Genomic DNA, 10989 nt, shown 5'->3' with positions numbered 1-10989 from the left:
GTACATAGAACATCGCCCCCCCCCCCCCCCCCCCGCCCCGTGAACTAATCATGCAGTTGTTGAAGGAAACACCTGAGGAGAAACAAACTTGGATGGCCTGACTGGCTCCCATCAGTGTTCATAACAGCCCAGCTTCCTCAGGTCAGTTCTATCACTGGCACTAACAGAATCCTTCTCTTTCTTAAGGTGTCTTGCATTGTAGAATGTTCCTGGATGTTCATATCTAGTGTTTGGAGGGGAGGAGGGATTTAGACTTCTCCTGTACAAAGAAGGTCTGTTTGACATAGGAAAAACATTACCCAAGAAAGATTGTTGTTTAAATTCATTTGAAACCAGAAGGGGACTTTTTGGTTGTATGCATGACACATTCCTTGAATGATCACTGGTTTTCATAGGACAACATCAATCCTACATACTGAAAAATTTGAATGTTCTTTCTTTGGCCTTTCTTTCTATAGATTATGTCATATAATAATTATCAGAATCATACCTACTTGGCTTTAAAACAGATATTTTTTTCCAGTTTTTAAGGTTTATAATTTAGCCTTTTGTTTTTATTTTGCTTTACATATATATATATTCTCAATATTTCTTAACATATAGCATAAGATTGAGCATACTTGTCATTTGAAAATGGGAGATTCTATAGTTACACGTGAATTTGTTCCACTCTCTTAATCTTTTCCATGCGTAGAAGTGGAAAACAGGTTTTGCCCTATTTGGGGGACTCTTGGAGGGTATTGTTTTTATGCTACTGAATATCATGTCTATAATAGACCCATGCATGCAGCCTTTCCTCCCTTTTCCCCCTCATACCCTCTTTTTTTTTTTTTTTTTCTTTTCTTTGTCCTTGTTGACATTACAAGCTTTTAACACATTTTTGACCTGGGAATTCTGTTGCTGGAACTGTAATTCCCCAGCCAGTAACTCCCATCCTATTACTGATATATAACTCATTTTTATGTGGTTTTTGTGCTATAGAGTCTGTGTAGTGCTATTCACATTCAGAGTTCTGGTTTGTTTTGTTTTGCCCTTAAAACCTGTTACAGTTTCCTTTTTGTGTGTGTGTGGGGGGGGAATCAGAACTGTGTTTTCCATTCCATAACACCTGATATTATTTCAAGTTTCATAGTATTTTAAGGTGTATATTTTACTTTCTTATTAGCTTAGTTTTTAAATTATATCAGCCCAAAAACCTCTGTGGGGAAACAAGTGAAACTGTTCTTCAGAATAGGCATTCTACCTTTTAGTAAAAAACCACCATTTTAGTAAAAATCTATTTTGTTCAACTTTTAAGATTTCTCATTAATATGTCTTCACCTGGGAATTTCTGTCAAGAGAGCTCTTTATAATCTTAATGTTTGTTTAAACTGTAAGAATTGCATTTTAAAAAATAACAGGACAATAGATGGTTTATCGTTTAATTGAACAATTGTTCCACAAGCTGGTATTTTAAACTGGACCAGGTGGGTACTGAAGTAACCCATCAAAATATGCTCTGCGGTGATTATGTTTAATGTTCAATTTTCATAACTGAACATATATCTTTTATGTTCTGCTTGCAAGGCAAATGGCAGTGCTTTTGTGTGTTGGAGGAGGGGTTGCAGATTTGTTCTAAGACCTGATTGAGAGGCATAGAACTTGGGCTGATGTTGTTCTTGTCAAGCCTCTTTCGAGGAATCATTTTGTTTTTATTTTTTGTCTTTTTAAAAAAAAATTACATACTTTTCTGGGGAGAAAAAAAAAACTAGCTATGTACATTAGAACATCACCAAAAATGCTCATGAGTCAGAAATACCTTCCTTTCCCTGCCGTGCCTCATTGGAAGTCATTACCTTCTCACTAACTAAACCTCCGTCGTTCAAATTTAGTAAGAACAGTACCCAGAGACTCGAATTTGCTTTGCCTCCACCATGATATATTTTTGGTAGCTTATAATATCTTTCAGATATGGAAAAAGTTTGAATAAAAAGACAATTCTTTGCAGTCATTACATATAAAAATAACTTTTATTCAGTTTTATTTGCTTATAGCAATAGCTATAAGAAGAAGTAATAGAATCTTTCCCTTTATTTATTACTTGTATGTTAAACTGATGCAAAGTAGACTAAATAAAACAACTCTTATAGCCAGCGTGTGCTGGGACTGGCTTGTACTGGTTTCTAGGAGACAATTATTAAATATTCAGGAATTTTTTGAGTGGCCGTGAAAACATAGCTATTTTTAAAAGTTAAATTTTATAAACCTAGAAATTAATTATAATCGAAAGAATTTTTTGAGTGGCTGTGAAAACATAGCTATTTTTAAAAGTTAAATTTTATAAGCCTAGAAATTAATTATAATCAAAAGAATTTTTTGAGTGGCCATTAAAACATAGCTATTTTTAAAAGTTAAATTGTATAAACCTAGAAATTAATTATAATCGAAAATGAAGGTAATAAATCCACAAGACATCATTTTCTAATTATTTTACTTTGTTTTACTACTACACACAATAGACATAATGGTGTTCTACCGAGCATCTCTTCCCAACTGCATGTTCAATGATTTCACCTTGGTAGCTTGACATTGGCCATAATGGAAAAATTAACACCATAGAAATAGGAAGACATCACAAATCAGCTGCACCCCACCCTGCTGAGAGTCAGTTGTTAAACATTTTTCAACACACTAGTTCTTATAGCTGAATTTTGTTGGAAAAGGATAGTTAGGTGCTGTTACAGTTCTTACAGCAGTGTATCTCAAATGGTGGTTCTTATCACACCTATGTTTCTGGACTCTGCTAGGCTTATTTAAAATTTAGTTTCTTTGGCCCCTCCCTTGTCCTTCTTAATAAGTTTCTTTTGTCCAGATATTTATTTTATACACTAAAATTTGAGAACCACTGTCCTAGAGCTTTCTAAATTATAAGAGAATAAAAATAATTTGCTTTGCTCTGTTTTAGTTTATTTTTATATTGAAAAAGGTTAACTCTGGTGATAATAGTAATGCAGTAGCAATGAGAAACAAAATTATTTACTTACCTTACTACAAAAATAAATGGTAATGAATGTGTGCAGCCTAAGAGGTTATCTTCATCTTTATGTCCCCAACATTTCTTCCAATATACGGCATAGATGCCAAATAGATGTTTCTTGAATTGATGACAGTATTCTGAATTGTTTGATATCTTCTATTGACTACACTTTGTTTAAAACACTGTTTCCTTTAAGGTCCATATTTACTCACATGTGGAAACATTCACTAAATTTCAACTCTATTTTTCTTATTAAGTAGAAACATTGAATAGAATTATTTAAATATCTTAAAGCTTCCAGACTCTCTGTCCATTAGATTGCTCCACTGGGAAACTTTTATGTGACAAAATATTTTTCAGTTCCATTTCTGCCTTCATTTGGTAGCTCTAGAAGCCAGATGTTCATTTTAGTAAAGACATGTTCTCATCTTCTTCCTAACCCAGCACTGCCTTGAAAACTGCCAAGAAGTTTTGAGTGTGGGTGTTTCAGTAAAAAGGGATTCATTGCTGTCCATCAGTTAGAAAATGTTAGGTTTCCTTTTTAAGACCAGCAGAACAATAAATGAAAAACAAGTCAAAGTCTTAAAACAGGAAAGGCTTATTTTCAGAATCTTAAAATTAAAGTAATTTATTAGTTTTAAAATAAGACTGCATATATAACCACCACACTGTATCTTTTTTAACAATTTATTTGGTGTTAAGATTATTTGCTCACTTGTAACTGTCAATATGGAAGTTTTAATATAGTGCATATGCAAGCCACCATTTTAACAGAGCCTCAGAATAACACATATTGTAGCAAAAATAATGCAGAATGACACTTCTGCCAAATGTATTTATAGAGTGAAGCTTATATAACATAAGACATTCTAGAGGCAGTGTTAATTCTCTAGCTCTGCAGCTTTCTCAGCATTATTCTTCAATGTTATTTTTGGTATAGGATGTTCCTGTTAAATAAATGAGCTAAAGATATTGTTCAATTTATGGGGCACTATTAAGAGCAACAAGTTTAAAACTAGGTTCTGGGGGAAAAACCTACTGTGGAAAAGTAGTATGAGTGACAGATTTGATTTCTCCCAAATGGTCCCAAATAATTTCATCTTTCCTATTAATATTGCTACAAATCCATTTCTCCCCCATGGGAAACAATGTCTTGTGGGCTGTCATAACTCAGAAGAGTTGCATTAATATACTTATTTAGTTATTGCTGTGTTTTCCAAATGTGACCAAACCAAGTGATTGTCAGGCACACCTACTGAGATGGGCTCCTGTGACAGTGGCACAAGGCTGCAGAGTCCTATCTAAGAAGTCCACATCCCTGAATGGTGTGCTAATGAGAAGGCCCATGGGAAAGGCTGTGAGACATTCCCAGGAATTTCTAGTGATGTCCAGTCCTCACTACTTTTATCCTCCCCTTCACCCCCACATTTACCATAGAGCTACTGTCAAGTTCTTGGCTATGAATATTAACAGTCACTGTCTTGGAAAGTTGCAGGGATAGAGTTTGCATGGTTTCTACTGCAAACTTTGACATGTAAAGAAACACCCAATCAGTGGGGAAGACAAACATTCAAAGAAAAAAAAATCAATCCTTTGCAGAATGATAGAATAAATATAATATCAGATACAGTGGGAAGTATAAAGGAAGAAATTGTCTTTACAACTTGGGAAGGAAAGGGAAAGCTTTATTAAAAGGTGACCCTCGGGCCGGCCCGGTGGCGCACTGCTACAGTGCGCCGCTTGGGAGTGTGGCGGCGCTCCCACCGAGGGTTCGGATCCCACATACAGACTGGCCACTCACTGGCTGAGCGAGGTGCGGAGGCAACACCGAGGGTTGCGATCCCGTTGCCGGTCCCGGTCCGATACGGGTGCGACACTGAGGGTTGCGATCCGTTGCCGGTCATGAAAAAAGAAAAAAAAAAAAAAGGTGACCCTTGAGCTGAGTTTATAGTTGGCAGGCTTTTTTGTTTAATATTGGCAGCTTCCAGAAATTGAAGTTAAGTGGAAGATATGGGTCTCTTCCCCCGTATCGAAATGAAAGCAAGTCCTAGTCTGAATCTTGCCATACATTTATTAGCATGCAGGCACAAAATCAGTCTACAGCCTGTTTACTCCTACACTTTGTCCATTTAGGAATTCCAATAACCAACTGTACTGAAAACTTTACTCCAAAGAAGATACCACAATATTATAGTGGCAGGATCAAGAAACCTTCTGGTGTGCTTAGGGTCCTCTATTAAGGGGGGCACATAGTTAAAAGAAGTTCTAGACCTAAAGTGCTATTTGGCAGTTGGGTTGCTGGGTTCTTATTCATGGAAGGTAGAGATACCTATACAATCTTTCTGGGAAGCCACTTGTCTTAAATACCACCTATTTTACCAAAGAAAAATTCTTTTTAACGTTACTTAAGCCAACTAGCTCACCCTGTAGTATGGATATGGTGATATTTGATGTTCATGACATAACCATCTCTGGAGTGCAAACTCTTGATTATAATCTTCAGATGATAACTTCCCTGGAGTGTGAATTACTGATGACTTTGGTGTTAAGCATACACAGGGTATAAATCAAAGATAACTTAAACACTTACCTAGTCACTGTTTATTATGTAGTATTTCATGTAAATTACAGACCATTTATTATTAGCCAAAGTATGATGTTTTAATTCTGTTTTGAGGTTTATTAGTTCTTTCCTCAAGAAGTTATTTTTCCATGGGTGTTTTTCTGTACATGTATGTATTTTGTTTTTTTTTTTTTTTTTTTTTTTTAAACAGCAAGTTGACTTTGCTGTCCTCCAGGTTCCTCAGAGCCAGGGTAATGCATAGTCATGGTACACTATACCAACAAGCAGAAACAGCTTTCATGTTCAAGAGTAGCTCACATATTTTTTTCTGTAGGAGAAAACTGAGAATGTTTCGTCTCTGGTGGCTGCATTACCTTTACTCTACATTTACTTTACGTTTAATTATTTTTCCAAGTTAGGAAGGGTAACAGATGTAGCAAAACCAACATATTTTTATCTTTCAGAGCTTTCAATTTTGAGAGAATAGCATTTGAACATGATGAAAAGTATTTTAGTTGAGGGTTCCTCTAAGAATGGCTTTGAACTAAAGTCAAATGTGGGCATTTGAAAGTTTAAATCATTCAACAAATATTTTTATATCCCTGGAATACCAGAATGAAATCCATGTGACCTTTTCTTCAATCATGGTTTTCTCTTCCAGTTTAGGTCTAGAAAAGACTTCATACAATTGCCCTCTTCTTTAGGTTTTCTACTGCTAGCAGGTATTTACTTGGAATTTAAATAGAATATTTCTATTCGCGCTTAGCAATGAACTCAACCCACTGTCCCTGTTGTTGAAACTGTGCACACTTTACACTACACAGATGAGCTAATATTAGATCAGAACCCCTCCCCCGATCCCCCCCAGTTAACTTAAGCATTATTCTCTCATTGTAAAAAAAAAAAAAATTGGAACATGCAGAGAAGTATAAGAAAACATGCATGATCTCACTATCAAGAGATGGTTAATGCTTGAGATATTAATATATTTCCTGCTTGTATTTTTTATATGCATGCATTTCTAATTTCAAAATTGATATACTCATATAACATATGAAGTTTCATATCTTCAGTTTCACCTGCTGTGAGCATTTCCCACATCACTAAATGATCATTGAAAAAGTAATTTTCATTGGCCGCATAGTATTCCATCCTATGGATTTACCATTATTTACTTAACCATTTTATTATTTTTTTTACACTTAGGATTTTTGCTTACAATTTAATCTAAAGATGTGTATATGTGTATACATATATGAGGTCACTTCAAAAAGTTCATGGAAAGATTCATATTATCTTTTCTGTTTGTCCACAAACTTTTGAAATACCCTCGTACCATATAAGTATATTTAAATTAAACTTACTAAGGTTTTAAAATAGATTTAAATTATTTAATGATGCAGTGAAAGGTGTTTCTGTTTACATCTAGATAAAAATACCATTAGAGATAAAATAATATTTTTGTAGATGACTATTTGCTTTGGGGCCTGGAGCAGCTGGGGATGTATATTCACTTAGTGCCATATTTACATAATAATTTTGTCCTTCCATATTTATTTGGTGAGGTTTGAGCACTGAAAAGCAGTTTTAAATACTAGCCAACCAAATAACTTGATCAAACTGAGTCATCCTTTCAATAAAAAGATTTTGGGTAACAGAGGGTTTACCAGCCACTGTTTCCATGATCTTTTCTCTTATAAAATATTTTTTTGCTTATTATGTAGACAGTGGTTTTTAAACTTGGTGAAACTACAAAACATAGTATTATTATGTGACGCACTTACAAAATTTTTCAACTTGTCCCCTTTCCAAAGTATCGTCAGATGCAAACAACCTCAAACAGCAACAGTTATCAAAGACACAAAAGGAAGTAATTTAATTTCTAAAGATACAGAAAGAAAATGTACCTTCTTCCAACACTACTCTCATTTAAAATGGCTACTTACATAAATTTTTGGACTGTTTTTCCCAGTGTTATAATTTAGAACTCCAATAGAAACTAATTTAAAGAATGCTAGTGCAGACACTTAAAACAAAAACAAGACCAGGCTGTCACTGGGCACTTGCCTGATTGCCCCCCTGGACAGTCGAACCCCCAAGTGAAATGAATAATTTAATTCTGCCTGTGTCTTCCCACCTAGAGCACAGTTTGGATTGCTAAATTCCTAAACCTGTTTCTGAATAACAGGTTAGGTGTTGTAATAATATTAGCATAGTTGCTATGTTGTGGTTGGCTTTTTTTGTTTACAGCCTTTGGGAAATATAGTTCAAGGAAAATTGTTTTTATAGCTATATGTTGCAAGACAGCATTTGGCCAGAGTTCCAGATTTAATTTGTTTTTGCACCTGATATTTAATGACTGATTTTTTTTTTTAGTGTTCTAGACAGAACCCCGTATGTAAAGTATTCCATAATATTAGATTGAGATGCTGGCTCAGGATGTCTTCTGATAAAACTGATGTAATGAATCATTTTTACTGTTTTCTGAAACACCTGAATTTTCTGTGGCTGTGTCTCAGCCAATTAGAAGGTAGATTTAGTCCTCTTTGCTTAAAGCAGTTGCAAGATTATAGCCCCAGGCAGATTGTGAACATTTTGTCAGTATAGAGACCTTGAAACATTGAAAAGCTCACCATTTCGTTTGTATCCTTGGTTTTCTAGAATACACTGACTAAACTAATAATACCACTTTTTCTTTTTTTTTTTTTTTGTCTTTTTGTCTTTTTTCGTGACCGGCAACGGATCGCAACCCTCAGTGTCGCGCCCGCCCCTCGCTCAGCCAGTGAGCGGCCAGTCTGTATGTGGGATCCGAACCCTCGGCGGGAGCGTCGCCACACTCCCAAGTGGCGCACTGTAGCAGTGCGCCACCGGGCTGGCCCAATAATACCACTTTTTCTACATGACAGTCTCTTGTGAAACCTTGCTCTCAGATGATCAAGAAACTTTTTGGGGTCTTGTTATTTAGAACTTATATATTGCCTTGGAAATACACACATACACACAACTTTTTAAAGTTGAACTTTAATTACTCACTTTTTAAAATTCCATGTTTGAAAAGACAAACAAACAAAGAAATTAGTATGACAGATGGTGCTTCCAGTTCTAACTTAGGTGTGCCTCTGCAGAGTTTTGAATGCTGGTAATTTACTGCCCTTGGTGCCTAGAATGGAGTGCTTGAGTCCTCCTGCCAGTAAAGTGTGAAGATTAGGAGTCTGAATTTTTCCCTCCTGTTCTCTACCCCCAGGGGTTGCATGGTGCTTCCAGATGACTTGAGCAGAGGAGTTAGGACTGACTTGGTCCTACTTCACTGTAGTCAAGGGGCCCTAGTTATTGAAGAGAAACTGGCCTTGGTGAGCCTTGTCCAAAGCCAGGAATGCTGAACAAGATGCCCCTCTTGTGGTTCTGATTATAGGTATTAGAACGGCATTGTCCCTTTTGACAGAGGATTTACCCACTCCTCAGCATCACAGTCATTGCCAGTGCGGGGGTGACACTATGGAAATGTGAGCTGCAGTGGAATAGGGACATTGGGTAGCATATCTTGGCGCAGCTGTGGGTTAAGCTGTGGGCTGGCCGCCTATACTAGTGAGGCTGTACTCAGGGGTTCATCAAGCAAGAGCTGAGTCTTCTGACCAGACACCAGAGCAGAGCCTTGAGGACAAGAAGGCTAAAGGTTGTACTCTGGCATCTCCCACAGATGTGGGGCCTCCTGTGCAATAAGACAATGGCCAAACTCCTGCAGCTCATGGTGATCCTTGTTCCCAATTTATAGACTCAACCAAGTCTTGAGGAAGAATACCTCAGGAGTATTGGGCAGATTTGTTCCCTTTTTTTTTTTTTTTTTACCACCTCAATGATCCAGAACCACTGTCTCCCCCTTGATTCAGAGGTTAAGGCCTAATCCCCCATAAGGGATCAGAGAACTTTAGGAGGGTTTGGTATACTGCCGAATTTCCTCACTTCAAGAGTTAGATCTCATAGCTACCCCTGTTTACCAAAAGACAGTGTCAAGGGCTCTTCCTTCATAGAGAAAGTCTGGCTTCATGGTTCAGAGCACAGATTTTGGAACCAAGTGCTGGGTCCAGATCCTGGCTCTCAAGATTACTAAACATTTATGTCTCAAGTTCCTCATCTGTAAAATGGAGATTATAAGAATACCTTCCTCATAGGGGTATTATGAAGATTATACATGGTAGTAAAGCCATTGGAATAATATCTGTCATATAATTTTGCCATATAAATCTTAGTTTTGGGTTTTTGTTTTTAATAAATCCTTTTGATGAATTCTACCCTCATATATTTATATAACATTTAATATGTATGAGGCACTATTCTATATATGGACATATTCTAGCTCATTTAAACTTCATGACAAGCCTGAAAGGTAGGTGCTTTTATTATCCTTGTTTTCAGATGAGGAAACTGAGACCCAGGTAAGTTAAGTAACTTGCCTGAGATCACACAGCTTAAAGTGGCAACACTGGGATTCAGGCAGACCTGCTTTATTCTGTTAGGATAAGTCTTGCTTTTTTCTCATTACTTCTCAAAAGTGTAGCCTTGATGGTTGGAGGCATTACCCTCTAGCAAGGGGACCCTGAGCAACTCCCTCATCCTCCTTACTAAGAGCATCAGTACTAATGTTCGACCTGATCCTATTCAGTGAGACTCTTAAGCTAATTTCTCCTCTCAATGTCTAATAATTTTGCCATAAAATCACAAATACAGCAAGTTCTTCTTTGGAGAAACTCTGGTTATTTACCTATAGAATTTTCCAAAGATTAATTTTCCTTTGCCATTGTTGTAGTTTTCTTTCTTTCCTTCCTGTCAGCACTTCAATCTTCTGCCCAAGCCTTGGTGAGCAGGTGCATTTGAGTGTCCCTGATAGACCCTAGGAGTATAGCACAGGTCCCACAGAGCAAGTGCCATGTAAATCTAACCAGGGACAAATTGGCTCTGTGGGAGCTATGTTAATGTTAATTGCATGGTGATTTTGCCAGACAGATATTCGTTTTGTCATAAAGTGACATGTGCTGCACAGGAACCCCAAGTCTTCCTAGAATGACTTTTATAGGGTCAGATATTCCAGAAATGCTTTATCTACCTGATAACCCAGAGCCTTTGGAAAGACCTTTCACTGAACAGTTGTTTTTTTCTATATATCTGTAAGGTAATAATTACTCAAATAAGAACATTAGTTCTTTAATACCTTCCTGTGAAGATGCAAAGCTGTTCAAAAGGAACACTTGCCATACAGTATGTATAAAAATAACTTCAGAAACATCTATTGCCACAAACATCAAAGGGATTTTGACAGGGACAAGACAGTGCATGTAATGTAAAGATTTGAACTTCTGTGAGGAAGTTTGTCTGGGAGAGGGGAAGGCACTTCATTGTTAATTTTAATTTTATC

General features: G+C 36.6%; 1 pseudogene; it reads left to right on the top strand.

The window, feature by feature from the left end:
* The window catches only part of LOC103603792, an 811-nt pseudogene extending 710 nt beyond the window's left edge, over nt 1-101 (top strand).
* Nucleotides 102-10989: the final 10888 nt, after the last annotated feature.

This window comes from Galeopterus variegatus, unplaced genomic scaffold, assembly GCF_000696425.1.
Source record: "Galeopterus variegatus unplaced genomic scaffold, G_variegatus-3.0.2 Scaffold4791, whole genome shotgun sequence".
NCBI lineage: Eukaryota > Metazoa > Chordata > Mammalia > Dermoptera > Cynocephalidae > Galeopterus > Galeopterus variegatus.
This window is presented reverse-complemented; position numbering and strand designations above follow the sequence as displayed.